The sequence below is a fragment of the Zootoca vivipara genome, chromosome Z1, assembly GCF_965207765.1.
Source record: "Zootoca vivipara chromosome Z1, rZooViv2.hap1.1, whole genome shotgun sequence".
Classification (NCBI taxonomy): Eukaryota; Metazoa; Chordata; class Lepidosauria; order Squamata; family Lacertidae; genus Zootoca; species Zootoca vivipara.
Window position 1 is genome coordinate 11846602 of NC_142583.1, and position 26559 is coordinate 11873160.

The following is a 26559-nucleotide window of genomic DNA, read 5'->3' on the forward strand; positions in this document are numbered from 1 at the left end:
AGTTCAGGGACAGGAGTCAGACTTGGCAGTTCTACCACAGTTTGACAGCTTCTCTACTGACAGCTTGCAAGCCCCCACTCCCCAAGGTGTTTATTGCAGGTTGCTGAGCAGAGAGCCAGGCAGACACAGAGAAGATCCCTTGGGGCTCACCACAGACTGAGGGAAGTGCCCGACACAGAGGGCTAGCGGGTGAGGGGGGGGGAGCTACAAGCCAGTCTGGACAACTGCTTCACCAAGACAGGAGCAACCTTTAAAAGTCTCTGTTCTTTTGTCCTGCTTTCCTTAATGAAGAAATTCACTGTAAGTTAGCCAAGTATTTCACTCTTTTTCTCTGATCTGCAAATGACCCGTTCTCTTTGTCAGCTCCCTGACACCAATGAAGCTGGATGCTCTTCAGAAGAAAATAGAAGAAAATACATCAGCACACAGCACATAGAGAAACTATGAAGTTTGCTCCCACAAGTTGCATTGGTGGCCATCAGCTTGGGAGACTAAGAAAATTTATCCTAGTCAGGAAGCTAGAGTTGAATGAACACACATGTGAGTATCACCTAACCTAGTCTTATTCTGGTATTCCATTTTTCTGTTATGAAAATGGAAGTGTCATAGTGGCAGAAAGGATGTGAGGGGAGAGAATCTTTGTGCTGACCACCTCCATCGCAAGGGTCCTTCAGATGGGAGTTGCAGCCAGGAGCAGTATATGCCAGTGTATTTCAATGCATTGAATAGAATGAAAGTTTATAAGTCATGGCGGAGGGGGGAGCACATGTACAAATTCAACAGGGCTTCATTTGTTTGTTTGTTTGTTTTGTTGCTATTTTGTTAATGTTGCTAACATTGTTTTATAGATATGAATGCTGCCGTACTTTGTGAATCCTTTAATATGATTTTTGGTGTAACTGATGTTTATCTTATTTTTTAAGAATGTTACTTGCCCCAAAATGGAAAGAAGCAGAAGTCCCAGCAACGGAAGAATGGATACAAAAACTTATGGACTATGCAGAAATGGCAAAACTTACTGAAAGTGTAAGAAATCAAGTCAACAAACTTTTTTATTATTATTATTATAAAAGAATGGAAATGGTTTATTGAATATTTACAGATAAATTGCAAACAGATAAAAAACATTAGCAGGATTGTTGTAACAACATTCAGTTTTATAAGCGTATATATTTACAGTACTGTAGAGCACAATTCAAAGTGTTGGTGCTGACCTTTAAAGCCCTAAATGGCCTCGGTCCAGTATACCTGAAGGAGCGTCTCCTCCCCCATTGTTCTGCCCGGACACTGAGGTCCAGCTCTGAGGGCCTTCTGGCGGTTCCCTCGTTGCGAGAAGCCAAGTTGCAGGGAACCAGGCAGAGGGCCTTCTTGGTAGTGGTGCCCGCCCTGTGGAACGCCCTCCCATCAGATGTCAAAGAGAAAAACAGCTACCAGATTTTTAGGGAGGCTTTTAATCTTTAATCGATTAATTTATTCTTCTGTTGGAAGCCGCCCAGAGTGGCTGGGGAGACCCAGCCAGATGGGTGGGGTATAAATATATTATTATTATTATTATTATTATTATTATTATTATTATTATTATTAAATGAGCAAGTTAAATGAATTGGGATATGCAGAAGATAATAAAATAAATACATTTAAGGAACCGCAGAAAGAGTGGGAAGGAAGTCAAGTTTTGATATGTTAAATGGATTGTAAAACTAAGGAAATGTATAAATTTGAAAAGTATAAATAAAAGATTTAAAAAAAAAATATGAAGTGGAATACTGTAAAACAGAAATTCTACTTTCAGGGGTGAAAAAATAAAATTAAATAACCCAAAGGTTTTGGTTTAGTTTTGGTTTAACTTCCTGCTTGTAAGTGCTCAGATTTGGCTGCATTGAGCCCACAGTGAATGAATAGCTCGGTTTCTGAAAGTAGGTACCCAAATGGAAATTATCTCTGTGGACTCATTTTGCCATTTGCAGAAGCGGAATAGAAATCTCAGTATAAATGAGAAACCTTTAATTTTAGTGTTGAAGTCAATAGTTTTGAAGTGACGATTTCCATATATTATGTCACAGTATCCTTTAGCCTTTTCTACCAAGCACTTAAATTCATGCATTTGAAGCCTATCTTTTGTTGAGGTAATGAGGCTGCAACATTTTTATTATTATCTATTATAGTCTAAAGGGGAATGGAAATCTAAGTGGTTCAGACAAGGATTCATTATTATATATATATTTTCCTCACTAAGTAGCTTGATTTACACCCCCACCCCCATATTTTAGTTACTTGTAATTTTTGAGTTTTTGAGGAAGTCCTGTTTAGTATTAGCACACCATTTCTCTCTTGAGGATGAATCCTGAGTGCCAGTTTATTCCACATTTTATTTTATCCAGTTGGAACCACTAATAGAACGGTTCTTTTGCTTTGCATGCAGAAATAGAAATTGCAACAAGTTCAGCATGCACTAGATTAGATGCTATTCACAGCTGACTCTGCCCTTGCTCCCATATGCGTCCACTCTCATGCTAATGTTGCAAATGTGTAAATTGTAATTTTTCCATTGGTTTGCAAAGGGGAAGTTCAGAAATAAAATTATGTTTGCTCCCCCCAGCCTTGATGTCAGATAGTAGACTAGTTAACAGTGTTCAAGGGGCATCCTTTCAGAAATCACAGTTGAGTGAATTTTGGAACTTTCCTTCTCTCTGACCTTGAAAATCAGTGTGGCATCTCAGTACTGAAGGGGATCGACGATGGTATGGTAGATGCCTTTTGCTCATGGTGTACAAACGCATCCCACTATAGCCTCTGTAAGTGCTATAAAGGGCTGTGCTGACATTTTCTAATGAGAACATTCTGTCAATGTTTGGGTAACTGGGAGAGGGTGATGAACTGGGTAGAGAAAGGGGCGCTATTGGGTTGTTGTTTTCATTTTTGTTATGTATTTTGTGGTTTTATATCTTGATTATATTCTGTGAACCGCCCTGAAACCACCTAGTATAGTGGAGTATATAAATTCAATTACAGTAATAATAAGAAATAGAAAGAAGGAAGGAAAACCTTTTCTACAGCAATCAAATTTATTTACTTATTTTAAAAGTTTATTATTAAATAAATAAATAAAAGATAATCACATTTTTTTTCTTTTAAAGGAAATAGTATTCCATTTGTAATATAGCTGAGCTCCACAAGGTGCACAAGCTTATATTTAGAGGCAGGTAAATGCAAACGTTTGCAACATTGCTATACTTTGCCATCTCAAGGAAACAAAAACATCAGGTGGTATAAATTTGAAGTAAACAAGTCATCTTCAACTTTCCTTTCCTCTCCCCACCTCGCTTTTCAGCAATTCTCCAGCTTTTATCTGTCCCAGTGATATAAGGAGAAACACATAGGTAACTTTATATGAGCTGATCATTAAGAAGTAGTATCTTTCATAGGGGTAGGGCTGAAGTCCTCTCCATTCTCGAGGATTAGAGTTGTCATTTTGTTCCAGCTGAAAACAGTGACTATATAATTTTCCTGGCTCACAGAATAGGCATTGCTTTTCCTGGCTCGAGAACAAATTAGCAGGCACAAGGCACTTATTGTTCTGGTTTTAGAACATCTTGGTGGGAACTAGACATTTATTTCTTGGCAGAGTGAGTGCTTGGCACTCATTATCTGGATGGGAGTGTTAGGTTGGGGAACGGCACCGTAGTTCCAAACCACAGGAGCATCTCACACATTGTATGATGGCAAGGGAGCTACAGCTGGTACTGGCTCTCTGATGAGGAAGAATACAAGAGGCCTGCTGGATCTGGAGAAAAGCTTATACTACATGATTTATCATATTTCTTAAGATGCATTGTAGAACAAGGTAGCAGCAGTCCATGACTGGACAACTGAAGGCTGGAGAGCCAAATGTTGCCCTCTAGCGGCATTGTCAGGCTTCAGGGAATCAGCTTCCTCCCCCATGGCCGTAAATGAGCAGATCAAATGAAAGGGAATTCTTACCAGTTAGATTCTTAAATAATCACAGTGAAGGACAAAAGAAAGCATCTAACCAGAATGATGGTGCTCCCAGTTAAGGTCACTCCCCCATCATCCCCATTAATCAACATCATTCTTACGTCTTGTAATCTGAGCTTGTACCCTTTATGCTTTCTGTTCTGAGACTTTCTGAGCTCTTCTTGATCTTGGGCTGAGTGGATGAATGCTGTCCAGAGACTGTGACTCTGTTAACCCTCTCTCTCCTAGTGTTTCTTCTCCTAGCTGTTCCCCATCCAGTATTTCCCAGCTTCTGCCTTCTGAACTATGCCCCTCTGCAAACCACTGTTCCAAATATATACTGTCCTCCTGCTCCTGGGAAGATGCAGGTGTTCCTCAGTGGCAGCCCTCCTCAGCATGATCTCTGACACCCATTTTATCTGGCTCCAGGGACCACACATCCTCCTCAAGCCCTCAGCCACTTCCCTCATCATTCCTTTCTCTTAAACTCGTTGAGTGTTTTGGGCTGGCTAGAATGTGCCATTGAGCTCTGATAATGCCTCTTGCTTGCCTGGATGAAGGAAAGAGGGGCGTGTGAGTGTGTGTAGGAAGTAGTAGATCTGTGTGCAGCTCTTCCATCTGCCTGGTGGCTCCAATCTGCCCTGATCTGCCCTGGGACACCCCAAGGTCCGCTCTCCCCTCTCTGTATCCACCACTTAAGCAATTTTGGGGCTGGTGGGGGCAAAGGATTTTTAGAAGCCCTATTTAGCATATGGTCAGGAGGATGCAGGAGGAGGAGATGCCGTTTCTCAATCTCCTCCCTCCCAACAGAGAGCAGGTGATTTGACCCTGCTGGGTGCCGCTCCTTCATGAGCCATGCTAGCTGTGTTCTACTTCCACTGTCAGGGCAGTATGCCTACATGTTTCTGGGGATCACAGGTTGAGAGAGACTGGGTCTTTGGTTGGTCTTTGGTTGGTCAGTGTGAGAAAAGAATGCTGTGCTAATTTGGCCACTGGAGTAATCCAGCAAAGTTGTTCTTACATTCTTATGGTCTGCTCGTGGACTTTCAGGCCAGCCATGGTTAGGACGTGGGCTCTTCCTACAATTTCATGCAGCCTTTCCCCCACCCCAAATATAGATCAATCATCAGACATTTTGCCATCGAGAGCCATGTTTGTTTGTTTTTTCAAAATTGAAGAGCCGTAAGTGAATCTTCATTGCCAAACTTCTTCCATGCTGGTGTAGTTATTTTGGGCCTTGAAGAGAGAAATTAGATTGATGGGTAGATCAGTGGAGAGAAGAGAGAACAACATATAAATACCCTAATAAGATCGAATTCTCATTTTGAATGCTAATCATAAAAAGGACCTTAACACGTTGCAGAGACATTAGAACTCATTTTGCGCCTTCTATTTTGTGAATGGTTTTAGAATGGCTGCTAAACTGTCATTCACTAAGCGTTATGAAACCATTCAAACATAAGTTGTTCTGCTCTATGATCTTATGATAATTAACTAAATGTAGTTTCCATTGATCATCAGCATAAAAATATCTATCACTCTCCTCTTCCTTAGTCATTTAATTTTCAAGGAAATATTTGTGTGGGCTGCTTCTTTTTTAAAGATTGCAAAATGCAAATAAATAAAAGCATTAATCTTAAAGGATGAGCTCTTCATTATATTAAGAAGCATCCATTTTTCCCATATTGTAATCCATCCTGCCTTTGTTTTGACATTGTGCAAGTTGGAATTGGATTCTATTTTATAGTTTGCCAAGAAAAACTTCCCTGCTCTTTTAAGGACTGAAACATGATCAACAGGTTCGCGGGAGATTTCTGTTGCTGGACTGCACTACCTGAAGCTGCAGGTGTGAAACCGAATGTATGAAAAGGGATTATTGTCCCTGGCAAATGATAGGACAGACAAGGGCTGACACGGGATATGTCCAACACAACTGGGACACCCAGTATATTTTATGGGATTGAGCTTCCCTCCACTTTCTGCTTCTTATCAGAGGTGTGTATTTGGAGAGAGGAGGAGGCATAGTGGATTCAATCAATGTCAATAAAGCTGTGGTCTAACCTACCTTAGTGTAGTCACACTACCTGCCACTAAAGGGAGCCAGTATAAGCTCAGCTACCCTCACCCTACCTGCCAGGTCCTGCACAGATGCTTGAGGAGTGAAGAAGGAAAGGTGGATTTCATTAACCCTGTAGAGATGACAGAAGGACTTGTTGATTCCTTTATGCGACCCCCAGTGTTCTGCTAAAAGTCTTCAGCAACACAGAGGTACTCTCCCTTTGCTTCTCAAAATGAAGAGGTTGGCTTTGGAGGGGGGGGGAAGCTACCTTTTATAAGCCAGCATTTTCCCTCTTTGTTTGGCTAGCCCTGACTGAAGCCAGCTGAGACATCCCACACTAGCAATGCATGTGGAGCAAAATCATCCCAAATATAAGACAGAGGAGTGACAATCTGACAAGCGCAATAAGGATGAGAACAGTAGTGGGGGAACCTCAGGCTTGGTAGGGGTCCTAATTTGGCCTGTGAGGTCTTTCCCCCAAAAAACCACACACACCTGTCCCACAACTCTTGTCTTCTATTGTTTATGATATGACGTGTGGGATGGCTAAATATGTGACCCACCCTCTTTTGTGATTTTATACTTTGTAACTGTCAGTTGTAAAATTATTTTTCATGTTGCATTTTCAATCTTTGTAACCTGCCCTGCAGCCTTAGAGGTAAGAAAATAATAATAGTGATAGTTCTTGTTGTTATCCATCTGTCTCAAGAGATAATAGACTATGCCTCCAGAGGTGATGCAAAACTGTTGTGTTAGCAGTACTGACATGACCCACAAGCCTGGGCAGTGTGTATGGAGGTCCTGGGCTGCCCAGACAACAAGATCCCTCCTCTTGGCCTTGCTGATGTGGTCCAATGGAAACTGGAGCAATATTTTTGGCACCAGTTTGGCTGCAGGAGTTGCCAGAAGAAGGCATACAAGATGCCATCCAACCGTCTTAGGGACTGCACTCCAGATTTATGCAGGGAGTACTCCTTGCCCATTTATTCTCCTGAGGATATTCTGCAAGACACTGCAGGTTTGTGATCGGTGTTTTCCTTCTGCTAGATGAGCTAACTTCCTAGGTTGATGAGCTCCATCTGCCCCTCACTTGCCTCTACAGCAAATGCAGATACTGCCTTCTTGACTGTTGAATCCACTATTGGACTCATCCATTCAATCCAATGGAGCCTGTCTTTACAAGCAGTGGAAGAAGAAGAAGAAGAAGAAGAAGAAGAAGAAGAAGAAGAAGAAGAAGAAGAAGAAGAAGAAGAAGAAGAAGAAGAAGAAGAAGAAGAAGAAGAAGAAGAAGAAGAAGAAGAAGAAGAAGAAGAAGAAGAAGAAGAGGAAGAAGCCATCATAATCTTAAAGTGTGCTTCGGGGAATCAGATCCCTCCCACGGTGGCAGCCAAGAAGCAGAGAAACGATAAAAGTTATTCTAAGCAAGTTATTCAATAATTCACATAGAGTGATGAAGGAATGCAATCTTCCCTAAATAATGGAGTTGCTCCAAGTAAAGTCCCACCCCCCATGTCTCTCCTATTCTACGTCATCCCTGTGTTGGATAATCTGAGCTTTCTACCTCTGAGCTCTCTGTTCTACTACCTTCAAGACATGCCTGGTCCTGGGAGAGTAGTGGTCAGGAATTCTGTCTCTCTCCTGGTGCTTCTTCCTGCTGTTCCTCTTCCAATATTCCCCATCTTTTACCTTCTGCAGCCTCTGAACTATGCCTTTCTGTAAACCATTGTTCTAAATTTATACTGTCCTCCTGTTCTCGGAAAGGTTCAGGAGAAGAACAGGTGGTCCCCACCATTCCTCCTCAGTCCAGCCCATGACACCTGGTGACCAGGATTAATGGACAGTGCCAACCCTCCAGCACTGGGATTGGCCACACTAGGAATCAGATTAGTGTAGCCTGCATGTAGGGCAGAAGCCAAGTGTGCAACACCACTATACATGTGCCGCTCCACCAACCACTGCTACACATTACAATGACCTGATCCATGTGGCCCTCATGGGTTGCAAGGGTAACTTCTGAAGCAGGAAGCCTGCTATTAGTATGTACCCTCCCTGCATGATTTGGAACCTTGGAATATCAGGGTTTTGAATTTGGAACCTTGGAATATCAAGGTTCTAAATCATGTTGGGAGTTGTTGTTTTTTAATTCTTGGATGTTTAAGACGAGTGTGATAGTCAGCTCCAGTCGACTCTTGAAGAGGAAAACATTGTTGCCATAGATCTGCATTAAATCATACATTCATACACCATTAACTGCATTAATTTCTACCAGTGTGTATTTTTAGCAAGGATATTTGAACCTCCTATTAACCCCAGGATTCTTAACTGCAGGACCTTTCCCTTCCATCTGCAGTGAGCGAGACATTTGCATGCTGCACGAAGAAAAAGAAAACATGTGTTCTACATGAAACACAAATAGTCCAATGCAAAAAAGAGAAGGAAGGAAGGAATGTTAATATGATCAGTCATAATGAATAAATATGACATAATGAAGGGAACCCAGGGTTGCAGCCATTTTGCTAATGACCATCTTGAATATAGTATGTGATTGAGAGAAGTGGCCCCTCTTTGGTTACTATTGCTAAACATAAGAAAACACTTCTTGCATTCTTCTATAAATTCCATGCCCTGTATTACTTGCCTGTGTTGATGGTTGTTTTTCAACGTGTTATCCAAACTAATGCCCCTTGTGCAAGTTAGAAATAAACAACATGGTGCCCTCCAGATGTTGTTGGACCACATCTCCCATCATCCCGCTGCCTAGGACTATTTGAAATTGGAGTCCAACAACACCAGGAGATCATAACGTTTACTACCTTTGCTCCAAGACATAGTTATCCAATACCTGTATCCCACTAAGCCTCTTGGACTTGCCGATCAGAAGGTCGGCAGTTCGAATCCCCACAATGGGGTGAGCTCCCATTACTCTGTGCCAGCTGTGGACAAACACCAGCTCCCTCAGCCTGAAAGCGAGATGAGCGTTGCAACCCCATAGTCGCCTTTGACTGGACTTAACCGTCCAGGCATCCGTTAACTTTAACTTTACCTTACATTATGGGTAGCTGGAATCTTTGCTAGAGGTCTTCATCAGATACCCTTCCCTAAAATGAGAGGAGATTTTTGGCTTTGGAGGTAGGAGAGAGACAGCAGGAGAAGGAGGTTTGGAGAATCCTCTGAAGGTTTTTTTGAACATTCAAAGGTTATCAATTCTTTGGGGGCAAGCACCAGGCTGCCCTTTAATTTCTGACTAGGTGCTTGGCCATCTTTCTTTCAAAGAATCTCTGGTGGGCCACCATAGTTAACAGGATGGGCTCTGCTTGGTTCTTTAGAACATAGGTAATCTGCCCTGCATTTTGAGCTTTAACATTTGTGTGCATGATCTTCCTTTGGGGAATGTGAAACCTTATTTCGGCTTTCCATTTCCTCCATTCATAGAATTTATTTAACTTTTTTCATTTTTATAATGCCTTTCTATCCTGTAACAATTTCCCATGGGGGTTTACAACATAAATATAAAATAAGGATTCTGTTAAAACCAGCCCCGGCAATAAGAACAATATAACAGTAAAATATTTAAAAGCAAGAATAAAAAATTGCACCAGTAAACAGCAAAATCTTCATTGTAGAATCATGAAATAGGTGGCCAGGTGCCCATCAGCTTGGAAAAATGTGGATTTTACAAATGTTTCATAAAGTTCCCTTGAAGGGATTCACATCTTTGGCAAGGACACTTCTAGCTCCTGGACCTTCACCCCACCCCGTAAAATATTTGAGGTGGCTGGGTTCCCTCAAAGTGAATGGGCACTGCCATTCAAATGGAGCATGTGTGCCACAGCTTGTGGGGCGGGGCTTACCTGGGCCCCTCCAATATTTTATTCAAGTTGGCACCTCTGTATGGGCATCATTTTCATATGTGAAATCATGGGTCTTGTCTAGCCCATGACTCCTCGTTGAGAAAAAGATGCTCTGAACATCATTTGTGGTGGATGTGCAGCCTAGTAGTCTTCATTGGATGCTACTACCAGCTGCTATCCTGTTGCGCTTATCCAATATGATGTGAAAAGGTTTTTTTTTTTTTTTGCTATAGGAAGTGGCGGCATGGTGACAGCATGCTAGGACAGAGCATCTGAACAGAGTCACGGAAATGGCCTGCTCACAGTCGACTTGATTTTGCTTGCAACTATTTGAAGAGGGTTTCCATAAATGGCTGGTGGGTTGTCTTTGTCTTGCTGAATCACAAGCTATGTAGGCTTACCACGAAAGACCTACATTGGCTCCCAGTACGTTTCCGAGCACAATTCATAGTGTTGGTGTTGACCTTTAAAGCCCTAAACAGCCTCGGTCCAGTATACCTAAAGGAGCGTCTCCTCCCCCATCGTTCTGCCCGGACACTGAGGTCCAGTGCTGAGGGCCTTCTGGCGGTTCCCTCGCTACGAGAAACCAAGTTACAGGGAACCAGGCAGAGGGCCTTCTCGGTAGTGGCACCCACCCTGTGGAATGCCCTCCCACCAGAGGTCAAGGAGAACAACAATTATTAGACCTTTAGAAGGCATCTCAAGGCAGCCCTGCTTAGGGAAGATTTTAATGTTTGATCGATTTCTGTATTTTAATATTTTGTTGGAAGCCGCCCAGAGTGGCTGGGGGAACCCGGCCAGATGGGTGGGGTATAAATAATAAATTATTATTATTATTATTATTATTATTATTATTATTATTATTACCACAGAGTGTTGCAAGTAGCTAACACGAGTGAGACAGTTGCATAAGATAGCTGAAGAACTTAAATCAACCACATTTCCCACAGACCACATACAGTACGCAAAGAGTTATTTAATGCCTAGGAGTAATATTGATTTCTTTTTTTCTGCTGACAAGCTATTTCAGGAGAAGGAGAAGTGCCTTTATTGTAACCACTGTCAGCGTTGTTGAAATATGTCCCGTTAAATGAATTTCCTAACTGTTACCTCTCTTGGTATTTCTAATTATTTGTTTCAATTAGTGTTAGTGCTGAAACAAAATATTACACAAGCAGCAGGCTATAAAAGTATTGCCTTGGCACTGTAAGGGAATACCTTTTATTGTGAATGCAAGTATTTCATAGAGTAGTGAGAATAATACTAATTTGTCACAGGCAATGAGGCATTTTAGTTTTGGAGAATAAGTACATTCCCCCACATTTTCTCCTGCTGTACCTTATTCAGGATAAGATAATATAGCTCAACTGGAAAAAATGAATTGAGGTTGGTAAGAAATGGATTTTATGCTTACACTGAATGACTTAATTAGACTTGCCCCAATTAGAAATTAAATGAATATTCCCCAATATTCAAGATTAATTGTCATTTTTAGACTTGCCACTCCATTTCGGAATATTAATTATTTTTATTTATCAAAGTATTTTTGTGCAGTCCTCTCATAAAATATTAGGGTGAGGTACAGCATTAAATATTATAAACGGAAACTACAAAAATTGTTTACTGATTTTTTAAAAAAAGAAAATTGCCACAAAATTACATTGCATAGGTGTCAAATTAAGAATGGTTCTTGTTCACCCATAAAGTGGGTGAGTGTGGGAGAGACTGTAATTCTATATATGAAGGAGAGTGGAGACAAATTCTGCCCAAGGGTTACCCCCACCCCTTAAGGTAAACTTTCATGATATTTTCCCTAAAGTGTGAAAAGAGAGTGTGTGCGTATAATAATTTATATCTCACCCTTCATCAATTGTGCCCTCAGGGCAGCTCACAATAATATATCAATGCAAGTGATCATAATTTAGGACATGAGTAGGCAACCATCAACCCACACTGCCTCTTGATTTGCACATGGCCTATGTTCCTGTCTCCTGTGTGGTAGTTAGGCTTAGAAATAAAAGCTCCTATTGGCTCTAATTTGGCTTGGGGTTGTATGACTTAGTGGTTCGATGTCCAGTATCCTGCCTCCTCCCCATCAGGCATAAATTCTCATCTTTGGATGGTAGAATATAGTTTTTTTATCTCCCATTATAATCTCAAGGATGGCTACATTTGGCATTCTTTGATGCAAACCTATTTCATAGGTATGCATGTTGGTCCAGTGGGGGAAATCCAACAGCCACAGCAGGATTTTATTAGGGTCAACCAAAATGTCAAAAAGAGATGAGCAGTCTTTCAAATTACTCAGAGCTTTATCCAAACTCAGGAAGTGTGTGGGAGAGAGTGAAAGAGGGCTGATGGAAAGCCCCCAAGTCTGCAAAGAGTAGCAGTTTTGAGAGAGAGAAAAAAAGCAGAAGGAATTGTGTTGACTTGGATTAGCCTCTGCTAGGTGCTAAACTAAAAGTTAGGCTTAGAAATAAAAGCTCCTATTTGCTCTCATTTGGCTTGAGCGTGGGGAGGGGGGGGGAAAGTTCCCATTAAAACAAACAAGAGCTTATTTCCAAACCTAATTATCATACAAGTGCCAGAGTGTCAGCTGGAGAGAGAACTCTTTCCTGCATTGTGTGGTGCCAGGAAAAAAAAATCCCTCCTGTGCAGCAATTAGACTCAGGGAGGAGGAAACTCCCATTAGTGTAAATAGAAACTTTCTTCTAAGCCTAATAATTGCATTGGGCAGGATTTTTCTTTGGGATTACAGCTGGGATGGGGGAAGAGACAGAAAAGTCATGTTGCTGTGTGGGAATGTATGTATTTGGGCAGATGGATGGGATTGTCCTGTCCTGGCAAAGTAGAACCCATAGGCAAGTGAAGAGGGTATGAATTCAGAAAGCAGTCTGTAGCAGAATGAGAAGATTGGCAAGGTTTCATCAGGCCTAGGATGCCTGAAGACAAGGGATGTTGGCAGCTTTTCCTTCAGGACCCTGGACAGAGCCCATAGACTAGACAGCTTCTTTACAACAACTAAACCTTCGTGAGACTTTAAGAAGAGTCCTTTGGCTTGGGACTTGAAGTCAAACCTTCCTTTGTCTGTCCAGCTTATGCCCAGAACACTGCAAGGTTACGACAACCTTTGCTTGGGGCCTGCACTCTCTGATTGGGGGTCATGATGGGTCTGTGGCACAATGAATCACCCATTAGCTCCACTGGCCCCATAGTAACTGATTCATTCATATTGATAAACAAAGAGTAAACCTGAATTTGCCTTCTATGAAAATACTCTTTTTTTTCCCTTTTAGCATGCAGTTTAGTTTAAAGTGTCCCAAGCCTCCAGGTGGGGCAGGAGGTTTGAGATTCCCACTTGCCAAAAACGGGCTTCATATTATAAACAGGAAGTTGCTATTTTCTTCATTCCACCCACACACAACAATGAAAAATATATATTGAGAAGAAGGGATTTGCTTCTAAGGCTGTATTGTAATTCCTGCAGAGAGGAAGAGGTGCCATCTGGTAATAACACAGGGGCTGAGCATGAATGAACAATAACAGAAAAGTAAATGTAAATAGGCACTGCATAGCATTTTGCTTTCCTGGATGTTTATATTAAATAGATTCGTAATGAGCTGGAACCTTTTGCTTAGGTTGGTGTTTTCTTGTTACTCCACAGAGATTGCCACTTTGGGGAATATGACTCACTTGCCTATTAGACTGAAAACCTTACCAGACCAAACTAAAACTTAGGTTTTGAAGGGTTTCTCAACAGAGAATGTACTAAAATGCAGAAGTATGGAAAGGGTGCCAAATAATTGAAATACTATTGCAAATTACTACATGAAAAAATGGGTGGGAACATTGATTGCCTGTGTGTATTAACTTTTCTAATATGATTGCTTCATCAATGAGTTCCATTTTATATCCAAAAAGGAATTTGTGTCATGGAGATTATGAGATCGGAGAGTTTCTACTGATGGATGAGGTACACATTTCTTAAATATATACATTGGTTCACCCTTTGGATTTCTTCATAATTGTCGCAGCAATTATGCTTTCCAGTAGAGAGTCAATCTACATGCTCAGCTGCGAATGGATATTAAGTGACAATCATATGTGTAAAGTAGCCCACAGTCATTGCAACATCAAGAGTTTGACATACTTGTAGAATGGGTCATGACAGATGACAGACCTTTCATTCCATTTTATATAAATTCAATGAGCTGTAACTTTTACACAGAGTAGATCCATTGAAATCAATGTACCTAATATAGTTATGGTCATAAATTTCATTGGGTTTACCCTGAGGAAAAGTTAGTTGAATACAACCAATACCTTTTAGTTGAATCAGTTTAAGTCAGCCGTTGATCATCAAGTATAGTTAACTGCAGGTAAATCCAATTAGGGGTGTGTGTGTGTAATATGTTCCATCCATGGGGTGGAGCAAGGGAGATTGGGAGGAGCTGTCTTTTGGAAGTCAGTAATGAGGGAGCGGGTGGCACTGTGGGTTAAACCACAGAGCCTAGGGCTGGCCGATCAGAAGGTCGGCGGTTCAAATCCCCGCGACGGGGTGAGCTCCCATTGCTCGGTCCCAGTTCCTGCCAACCTAGCAGTTCGAAAGCATGTCAAAGTGCAAGCAGATAAATAGGTACTGCTACAGCGGGAAGGTAAATGGCGTTTCCATGTGCTGCTCTGGTTCGCCAGAAGTGACTTTGTCAAGCTGGCCATATGACCTGGAAGCTGTATGCCAGCTTACTTGGCCAATAATGCGAGATGAGCGCTGCAACCCCAGAGTTGGTCACGACTGGACCTAATGGTCAGGGGTTCCTTTAATGAGGAATGAAGTTGATTAAAGGAAAGTAGATGGAATATGTATTGGATACGGAAGGGGAAAGATATCAGTAAGGGATCACATGGTCTGAGTGACAAGACAGATTATTGTTTTGGCAGCAGAATTCTATACAGAAGTGATGCAAATAAGATGTAACCAAGGAAGACTAAGGAGAAAAAGCTTGCAAGTCAAGGTAGGAGACAGGTGAGTTAGAATTTTAGTGGAAGAGCAGAGAACAATGGGTGGAGTTTTGCAGTTTTTGAAAGGGAGAAGCAATATGACTTGCAGAAAGGTCACAACCACATTTAAAGCACTCTTAAAGCACTTTAACAGTTATGCCCCCCCCCCGAATTCTGGGAACTATAGTTGTTAAGAATACCAAGAGTTGTCAGGAGACAACTCACAAATCTATAATTACCAACACTCTTAACAAACGGTAGTTCTCTGGCTTCTTCAGAGGAAGCCATGACTATGAAAGTAATATAAGTAATAATCAACAGAACTAAAGATGAAGAAGTAAGATAATGAGATCACGCATGGGTGAGGGGGAGTTGGGAAGTGGCATAATGGGAAGGTTTTGTTTTGTTGTTTTGTTGTGTTTGTTATTAGATATATCTGTTCATTTTTATTCTCTTTATTGGTTTGTATTGATATATTTTTCAATAAAGATTATTTAAAAAAAGAAAGAAAGAAAGAAAGTAATATAAGAGTGCTTTAAATTTGTGTTGTGGGTGTGACCAAAGATTAAATATATGAAGCAAATAAGACAGGGAAATCAAAGGCAAATAAACTGCTGTGGGCCTGGTCCAGGCATCCTCAACCTGTGGCCCTCCAGATGTTTTGGCCCACAACTCCCATGATCTCTAGCTAACAGGACCAGTGGTCAGGGATGATGAGAATTGTAGGTCAAAACATCTGGAGGGCTGAAGGTTGAGGATGCCTGGCCTGGTCTATATTGCAGATGGTGGCACTGACGGTAAGTAATTCCCTTTTGGACTTGCTGAGTTTGGGAAGGCTATAAAAATCCAGTTAGATATATCAAATATATATGCAGAGATGCAGGAATCATAGCTGCCAAGTTATCCCTTTTTTTAAGGGATTTTCCATTATGCTGAATAGGCTTCCTCGCGAGAAAAGGGAAAACTTGGCAGCTATGGCAGGAATGATGGGAGAGAAGTCCATGATAGGGATCATGATTGAATCATCCCTATCATACCCACACATCAGTATCTAGAGAGTATACACTGAAAGACCACATCAGCTGCTTAACAGAGAGAGCCTATAACATTAAAAGAGCCATTGGTTTCTGGTATGATCTGGAGACAACACATGGCACAAATGTTAACATGTTCCTAAATGAAATTCCATCAAAGCTGCCCACAATTTTATTTCCTTTTCAAAATTTCATTGCACAAGTCATGGTATGAAGAAAGGTTAAATGTGGCCAAAGAGTTAGAAACAGCGGCATCAATTACAACATGAATATTTTGCCCTAGAGACAAGAAGATAGCAACACATTACATTACTTAAAATGTAATCACTCATCTTATCTGTCAGAAATTGCCTTCTTTCTCCTTTATCCAATCACACAGCTGTGTGTGACCAGAGTTAGGAATATTTCTTCAATCATTAAGAGTCTGCTCGGAATAACAGCCATTAAAAAGAAGTTATCCAATTTGCAAGTTGAAAATATATATACAAATTAGGCTCAGTGAATAGCCTGCCATCTTCTTCATTTAAAAATAAATAAATATTGCTCTAAATAGAGAGTTTCTGTAATGCGACTACTGCATTTGTTGCGTATTCTGGAACATTACAATAATGTTCTTCCTGGGGAGTGGGGGCAGGGAGATAATCTTCTTCCTGAGCCTGATAATATTAATTCTACACATGTATCTCCAAGGGTAGGAGATTGGGGGTGTGTGTGTATGAATCTTCTTCCTCCATCTCTATTTTGCTGCTGTTCTGGATGACCTACTGCCACTGCAGGCAGGCATTTTACTGTGAGCTGAGCCTGACATAGAAGATCAATAGGTCTTCTTTGGCAATCATTCGTAGCTGAATAAGATTGCCTTCCATAAACATAGTTTTAACAGTGAGTCCGTGTGTGACTGTGGAGGCCAATTCTGGATCCACATGTCCTTCCATAGTGGGGACATTGGTTTCCGGGCAGGAGTTGATAACGGTGTGGATTTGCCAACTGTGCCTTCCTCTTAGCACATTTCTCCCTTGCGTCCTGAGTTCGAGGGTCTTCAAAGCCCATGATGCCTTTGGTAAAGGCTGTTCTCCAATTGCAGCGCTCGCAGGCCAGTGTTTCCCAGTTGTCGGTGTTTATACTGATTTTTAAAGATTTGCCTTGAGAGAGTCTTTAAACCACTAGCATTGCACTTTCCATTTTAAAGTTCGGTATAGAGTAGTTGCTTTGGAATACGATAATCAGGCATCCACACAACATGACCAGTCCAATGAAGTTGATGTTGAAGAATCATCGCTTCAACAGTGGTGATCTATGCTTCTTCCAGTACACTGGCATTAGTTTGCCTGTCTTCCCAGGTGATGATTCTGTAGGCCCCATATGCAGCTGAATTCCTGCTTCATCTGAAAAGCACTTGCATATTGAGGACCAAGGAGATGAAGGTTTACAAGAACCGTGAGCCCTGAGGAGCCTTCTTTTGAGGTGAATTTCCTGGTGGCAATCGAGTACGAAAGTTGCACACACAAGATGGCGGTAGCATAGAGAGGAAGGGTTCTTGTTGTCATCTGAGGGAAGTTACATCCTTCAGTACATTCAATGACCCATGTGCACATCCAATGCAAGGAGGAGAGCAGGACTATGATAACCCCCTACTTTGATAGTCGCCTGTTCAGTGCAGTGCTTGAAAGAAGACTGTATGGGCATGCTATATCACATATGTTGTATGTATGCAGGTTCTCCATCTAATCAAGAGCATTGCGTGATTGAGATTTCTGTTGTGGTGGAGAGTTGTTTGTGCACTGGTTCTTTTTGCAAATGCCATACTAAACATGGACATTTTGGGCAGACCTGGTGGGGCAAATGGCGTTGGGGGCAGGGGCAAGTGGGCCCAGTTTATCTCCTTCATATACTGGATGTACAGTTGGAAGGTGGATGGCAGAACTTCCTGTCTGTATGGGCGAAGAGGTGGAAGGAGAAGGATTGCAGTTTATGTCTTCATCAGAAGCACAGCTTCTGTGCTGTCACTTTTTTTTTTTTTAGCTACTTTAGCACTGAAGAAATTCGCAACAACGCATTAGTCATATTGGCACCTGATAGTAATGGAAATATGCAAGAGCACAGCAGTATAGTAAATGAGCCATGTAGTAATCCCAAGTCAGTTATTTATTTTGGGAAGTTAGCAATTATGATCTCTGGCGTGACACAACCACTTATTCCATATATTGTCAGCAACAGAGATGAGAGGAATGTTATAGGGGCTGGATCAAAATTTACCAGAGAATGATTTTATGATGAATGTTTGAAGTTTTTCTTCTTGGTTCCCTCCATACTGTTCAAGAATTTCAACCCACGAAAACAAAAAGAAAAAAAAAACCACCCAAAAAACACCAGTGAACTGACCCCTTCAAAGTATTCCTTCTTAATAAAGTGGTACAGATGTGGATCTGATTTTATTTATTTAGTATTATTGAAGGAAGCTAATGCCCCAGAAAAATGCCACAAGTAGGTAGTCTGGGGACAATTATGGTCCATGTGGGGAAGAGGAATATGAAGAACTGCTGCTGCTATCAGTGTGGGAATGTTCAGGGTGGCAGGAGAGGATATATTGCTTATTAATATTCTTCCTAACTTGTGTTAGCAAGTTCCTTTATGTAGCAGAGTTACATTCCCCCTTTTATATGCACAACAGATAGTTGGTTGCAGGTTCATGTGGGCCTCTCACTATTATACAATTCAATCTGTCTCAGCTTGAATTGTACATTCCTGGTAGGTTCCCTAAAATCCCTCTTAAAAGAATAAAGATGCGACAATCTTATTCAAAGTCAATAAAAGAAGTTTACTCACATCAGTTCACAGTTGGATTCCTGAAGGCAGGCTTAGTAATAAATATGTACATGTGGATCTACCCCATTTGGGGGAATAATCCCAGGACTTCTGCTAGCTGAGAGCTAGCAGAGCAGTCCTAGCTAGAAGCTAGTCAAATGAAGAAGGAAGTCAAAAGAGGGAGGTGTGCTGCGTGACCTGTCCTTTTGTTACCTGGACAGGTTAGGTCACGCCCACCTTCTATCACATGCAAAAGGAAGGATGCTCCAGCCAGGAGGAACAGGAAGTTTTGACTGGCTGGATCAAACATTCCCTCACATGTATTCTCTAGCATTAGAAGGAATGTTGTACTTGACTGCCTCTCATGGTTCATATCCCACAGTGAGCAGTTTTCCTGAATTGTGCTTTCTCTGGAAAAACTCAGAGAAATCACCCCAGCTTGCCACTCAAATATGGGTCTGCAAATGTTACTGGCTATTTGGTCTCAGCCCTTCATGAAAATTAAGATAAAAGAATAACCCCCAAATCAAGATCAGCAGCTGAGAACAGTAAAAACAACAAGAAGAAGACTTCTTAGTAGAATGAGGAAAAGAAAGTAGCTCTAGACAAATGTCTGAAAGAATGAGAGCTACAACAGAAAAGATCTGGTTTTATCCCCCTGATTAATTGATCTTTTCCCAATTAATCTCACTTCAGAGAAGGAAGGAACATAAAGAAAGGCTTTGTCATTGAAGAATACACTGCTAAATTCACATTGGGGACCAATGTTGGTGAAAATGTGGATTGTGAATGGTTTTCATACATTTTAGAAAGACACTGCAAGAAAACTGAAGTATCCCAATTGAAGAAACATGTGTGCAATCTTCCACCGTTTAGTGCACACCGTTTTTCCTCTCTTACAAGCACATTCTTCATTTTCATTGTCTAAACAAATGAAGGAAGGTTGCCTCTGCTCTGCCTAACAAAAATAAGAACAGGGTCAGCCATATGTGGTCTTCTCACAGCTGTGACAAGAGAAGATGGTGTAAAGAAGCCCTCTTTCCAATCGCACGCTACAGTCAAGTATATCTGACAGCTTGGCCTTAAGCACATGCTATTTCTGTCTATGTCTCATCCCAGGCGACTTATGAATTCTGACTAAGACCTAAGGCAGTAAAATGTACTTCTTACATTCATAAGTTCAATGTGAATTGTGTTTGTGGATAGATTCCAGTTCAGCCCTGTGTTCGTTATTCGTATTTTTGTTTCTTTGCTAGTTCTTGTATCAAGGGAAGTGTGAAGCTCTCCTGAAATATCCTGGTAGGCACATTGGAATGATGAGGGGTTCCCTTCAAATTCCTCAGATGTTTCACCTGAAGAGGAACCACTTGAGTGTGCACATTTATCATGGGGCAACAGGCCCAAGCCGATGGCTCTGCATATCACTCCTCCCACCCCAAATGTCTACAAATTGAACATGGAAACCCAGAGGAGGAAACCTGTGCACATAGGCTTCCATAGGCATAAGGTAAAGGTAAAGGGACCCCTGACCATTAGGTCCGTCCGACTCTGGGGTTGCGCGCTCATCTCACATTATTAGCCGAGGGAGCCAGCATACAGCTTCCAGGTCATGTGGCCAGCATGACAAAGCCGCTTCTGGCAAACCAGAGCAGCACATGGAAACACCATTTACCTTCCCACTGTAGCGGTTCCTATTTATCTGCTTGCATTTTGACGTGCTTTCGAACTGCTAGGTTGGCAGGAGCTGGGACCAAGCAACGGGAGCTCACCCCGTCACAGGGATTCGAAGCGCCGACCTTCTGATCAGCAAGCCCTAGGCTCAGTGGTTTAACCCACAGCGCCACCTGGGTCCCTTCCATAGGCATAGAACCCTGCAATATCAGGGTTCCAGGTCCTGGGAAAGTTTTGTGTGTTTTGTTTTTTAAATTTTATTTATGCTTTTCAGGTTTATACATATAACTAATTCTACAATCATTTTAACATTTCAAAACTTGACTCACCCCTCTTTCTGTGGTTCCTTCAATTTATTTTTAATATCTTCTGCATATCTAAATTAACTTAATTTGCTCATTTAAACATCTACTTTAAATATATACTCTTATCAAACTGCAGGTTGTTAAAATAAACCTGCCAATGTTCTTATCTGTTTGCAATTTATCTGTAAATATTCAATAAATGATTTCCATTCTTTTATAAAAAGTTTGTTGTCTTGATTTCTTATTATTCCAGTAAGTTTTGCCATTTCTGCATATTCCATAAGTTTCTGCATCCATTCTTTGCTGGGACTTTTGGTTCTTTCCATTTTGGGGCGAGTAACATTCTTGTTGCTATAGTAGCATACATAAATAAGTTTCTATAAAGTTTAGGTAGTTCTGTCCCTATAATTCCCAAAAAGAAATGCTTCTGTGGTTTTTTTTAAACAAACATTATTTTAAACATCCTTTTCAATTCATTATAGATCATTTCCCAGTAAGTTTTAACCTTACTACAAGACTGCCTCATACAGTATGATGAAAGAACCTTCTTTCTCTTTACATTTCCAACTCTTATAGGTCCTGGGAAAGTTTAAACATATAGAAATCTGTGGGCCCAGACTTTTCCCCTGCAGATGTTCACATGTAATGCATAGACCTCAGGGGGTGTACTGGGTTCCACTACATTTGATTGTGCTTCTTCCCATATGAGTAATGTATGAAAGGGACTTGTGTGAACTGGTTCTTTAGTAATCCCAGATAGCCTATGAATTAGGTCTAGCCTACATTTCCACACAGTAGTGTTTTTATATCTATGATTTCTATATACCGTATTTTCCCATGTATAAGACTATATTTCCCCCCTATTTTTTCAAGTTTAAAATTGGGGGGGGGGTGGTCTTATACACGGGAAGTGCATATGGGGGATTTCTTTATTTGGAGTCCCAAAATACAGGGGTCGTGTTATACACAGAGGCGTGTTATACACAAAAAATATGGTATATATGTTGTAAATATTAATTACTAATTTTAATACTGCATGAACATTAAATATTCACAGCAATACAAATTGCTTTTAGGATTCATTTACAGCAAACGTTTCTCAAAGTGTAATCATTTGCAACTTTTGCTATTCTTTAAACTGAGGAATAAAACTGTGATTGGGTTATGATGCTCATAGCTTATACCGTAAGGCAGATGGCTAAATCAAAGGAAGCTTAATGGTCTAATGTTTTTGCATGTGTTTTTGATAATCCTAGGTTTTAAAAACTTTGCTTAATAAGGAGATTTTGCTCCCACTGGCAGGGCCCTAGTATGCAGGCAGAAGGGAGGAGGGAATGCTTGTTCGGGCTCCAGGGGGAGACTTCATGATCATCATGGGAAAATGTAATCTAAATTGTAGGCCGTGCTTGAGAATTTGGGGACACATTTATTTCCCCGGGTCTCCACAGAGTGTCCACATCTGAAAGCCAAGCAAAAGTAAAGCAGAGCAAGGATTTGAGAAATGAGCCCCCTTTGTGGGGTCCTCTTTTATGAGCAGTATGTGCCAGAACGCCATAGCACTTGCAGGCAGGTGAACCTAACAGGGCTAGGCAGTAGACTGGAAGCTGGCTGCAGGTGCTCCAATAATCTGTGCCATTGAGATCACAGGAGCAGAAGAAGCAAATTCAGTGATATAACTTAGAGACCCTGTAACACAGCTCTCGAGTCTGCAGGGCGCACAGAATAACCACCTCTGGTTTCCCAATGAGAGGGGACAGCAGCTCTATTCAGACAACCCCCCCCCCCAACATGAAAGAGGCACAGCATGTCCTTTCCACCCACTTTATTGTCTTCCATACGTTAGGCATTTATTTATTTATTTATTTATTTATTTATTTCACAAAACTTATATACCACTTGATTGTTGCAAACCTCAAAGTGGTTTACAAAAAAGATAAACCTCTTTGCTGAGAACTCCTCATACAGCGGAACCCTGGGAGATCATGGTGTATAGCTGTAAAAAACAAAACAAAAGCCACACACCAAATCTAACCTAGGAGCTTAAACAAAGAAGTTAAATGACACCAATCAATCCATCATATTTTGCAGAGTGGAAGGGGATCCATATTGCACATTTGTTCCAATAACTTATGCTTAGGCATTTGGCCACTGGTTGAGAGCTTCTTGATATGACAATAAAACTAGACTGAAAACGGTGCTCAAATCAAAGTATGTTTATTGGAACAAGCCAGGATCAGAAACCATGGTTTTATTTTGTATTTTCTCAATAAACTGTAGTTTAAACTAGCCACAGTATATGGCTAGTGTAACAAGAGACCACAATGAGTTTAAATCCAGAAGTATGTGCTTCAGATCTACTCATTGTGGTCATCTTGGCCAAAGAGAGAGGCTGGAGAGCGCATAAGACCATGGCTTGCTCAAGCTCATTCATAATAGTGCCAATTGATGGTTTAGCAATGCATTCAAACTGGGTCAATTAAAGGGAATCCAATGTTTATCTGTGAACAGTCTTCAGCATCCTAAGAAGGATTGGCTCAGGCATGGAGATCAATTTTGTAGGTCATCTATGCTGTCTTCCAAGTGGCAATCCCAAGAAGCAAGGTAAGGTTCTGTTTTGTTTTGTTTCAAACTCTTTGGACTCTTTTGTCCATGTTCAGCAAGGAAGATGACCCATGGTGCCCTTCTTCCCTTCTTTTCACACTTTTAATTTTCTTATGCCCTAAGTGACTGGATCTCCTCGATCTCCAAACCTCCTCATGTTCCTCATTCTTCAACTGAGGGAGATAAGAAAGCTTTTCAATCATGCCTTTGCAAACTAGGGGTCAGAGTGAAGTGTTCTCATACTGCAAATCTCTGTATTCAATGTCTGCTCTACTGAAGATATGGATTCTCTGGCAGCATTACATTACCCTTTTGCATTTTCTTTTCTGTAACCAACAGGGAGATGTTTTGTTCCTGTTAGCATTATTGCCTCTATAAGAATCAGCATTACTAGCTAGCAGTGGCAAGCCAGGTTTGAGTCAGCTTACAACTCACCCCACCATGGAAAACATCAACAGTGATGGAGACCCCAGTAGACTAATGGCAGAAGCAGCTGGCAAAAATAAAACATCAGCAAGATATCAGAGGAATGCATTGTGAGATTTATCCAGCAGAAGTAATATCCAGCTGTTCAACCAACAGGAGGGATGCAGCTCAAAACCATTTTATTTTATATAATAATGTTTCAACACAAAAATAGATGTTGTTGTGTTTTAATCTATTTTACTGTTTGTTTTAATTACTTTTAAAAATGTTTTTATTGCTTTCACTGTATTTTTTAAATTTGCCATTTCAATATTTCCTGTACTGTAACTCATTTAGAGGTTTTCCTAAAATCAAGAGGCATATCAATCCAACCACCTCCCCCCCCCCAAAAAAAAAAATTAAACCTGGAAAGAAGATTCAAGACAACATATGAAGTGGGGGAAATGTTAGATAGGTTGAAATATAATGAATGAGAGGATCTGCCAATTAGGCTAAAAATTAAGGGCAGGTAGAAGAATTGATGAGGGAAGCATCCCTCATCCCGTGGGCATGTCAGCCACCAAATAATGTGATTCCCATCCAAAGATTGGAAGTGTCTCCCTCCTTACTAACTGAACCTTGGGTAAAAAGGTATAAAGGTAAAGGACCCATGAACTGTTAAGTCCACTCAAAGGTGACTATGGGGTTGCGGCGCTCATCTCGCTTTCAGGCCGAGGGAGCCTGCATTTGTCCACAGACAGCTTTCCAGGTCATGTGGCCAGCATGACTAAGCTGCTTCTGGCACAATGGGACATGGAGATGGAAACTGAAGTGCACGGAAATGCCATTTACCTTCCTGCCGCAGCGGTGCCTATTTATCTACTTGCACTGGCATGCTTTCAAACTGCTAGGCTGGCAGGAGCTGGAAAGGAGCAATGGGAGCTCATCCTGTCACAGGGATTCAAACCGCCGACCTTCTGATTGGCAAGCCCAAGAGGCTCAGTGGTTTAGACCACAGCGCCATATTTCAAAAAGTAAAACTAGGGCATCCCAAGAGATGTTGGGCTTTTTAAAGGAGAACCCGAAAGTTGTCGAGCTTTTCTTTTTTCAATTGACTTGCCTAAGATCCAGCCTTTGAAATTCTGGTAATGTCCGGCTGCCAGGCTTAAAGATAGTACTTGCTGAAATGGGAGTGCTATTCAGCGCTCTTCCAAGATGTTTCTTCTGTTTGCAAAGGCTGCCTGTTGCACTCTTACAACTCAAGCCACACTTAGTATCCAAGGAACTACTTCAATCAAAGTCCTAAGGTTTGTGTGCACTTCCTGCAAAAAGGAGATCCCCAAACTGCTTTTGACATTGCCCATATAACTCAATGGGACTTACCCACTTGTATCTGCATAGTCTGACATCTTCATTTGCATACTTTAGTGTTCGTCTTCTTGGTCACATTGCAATGTGACAAAATGTGACAAAAATGGAATCCCAGAACTGAATTTAAAAAACCCAACAATAAAAAACCCATTGTTATTTCTATGTTAGTCTTCACTGGGAATTGTATATATGTTAAGAAGTTTTTTTTGCAACCAGTTACATATTGCCTTCAAAAGTATTATTCTATGTCTGCACATTCATACTGTTTTATGCTTTTTTGGAGGTAGCTCGAACTGAATTCTCAGTTACTTACTTGAATCAGTATAGCTCCTCTATAATTATTGGTTTATGAACTCTTTGCCACTCAAAAAACCCTTTGCTTTGTACAAGTTACAAGAATACTTTACTCTGTAAAACAGCAATGAATGTAGTTTCAATTGCAATCTTGTAAAGAGACATCGAGAAATATAAAATGTCAGTGTGCGTTATGAAATCCATAGATAAATGACTTTTTGAGTGCTGACGTTACCTTTCAAAAGGCCTGAACATTGTTAAGTTTTAAAAGTTGTCAGGCTATGTCTTACAACTAAGATAGCATGATTTGCTGGCAACACAAAGCAATGTGCTCTTTGAAGTCGGGCCCTAAACTAGATCCGGGATATGATTCTTTGATGCTGAACATAAGTCAGTGATATTGAAGTTCAAATGAAAAACTAGCTTACTTTTAGCCAGGGCTGTAATGAAACCCCGTATCATTTGTTTTCGCAAAGAAGTTTAGTATTAGTGAAAATAACTGCACTCATAATAAAGAGGTGAAACACTTGCCATTGACAGAACTTTTTAAAGTGCACACTGGCAGAACAGAGATCTGCAATGGATTTTGATAATGCCAGTGCTTCCTAGCGCCCTTTGCTGTTGTAAGTTAGGATGGCCTGACCTGGCCTGGCCTGATCTTGCCTAGTGCTGAGCCAAAATTTCACATAAGAAGATTGGAAAAAGTGAAAGACCGAGCAACCGGGGTAGACAGATTGGCCCACTCCAACTTTACACATTATGATTTTAGGGGACATGGGTGGCGCTGTGGGTTAAACCACAGAGGCTAGGGCTTGCCGATCAGAATGTCGGCAGTTCGAATCCCTGCGACGGGGTGAGCTCCCATTGCTTGGTCCCAGCTCCTGCCAACCTAGCAGTTTGAAAGCACATCAAAGTGCAAGTAGATAAATAGGTACCACTACAGTGGGAAGGTAAACGGTGTTTCTGTGTGCTGCTCTGGTTCGCCAGAAGCGGCTTTGTCATGCTGGCCACATGACCTGGTAGCTGTACGCCGGCTCCCTAGGCCAATAACACGAGATGAGCGCCGCAACCCCAGAGTCGGTCACGACTGGACCTAATGGTCAGGGGTCCCTTTTACCTTTAAGATGCTTTAGGCACAGGCTTAAAAAACAACAACACAACAACAATTGGAACTGTGAATGCAATAAATG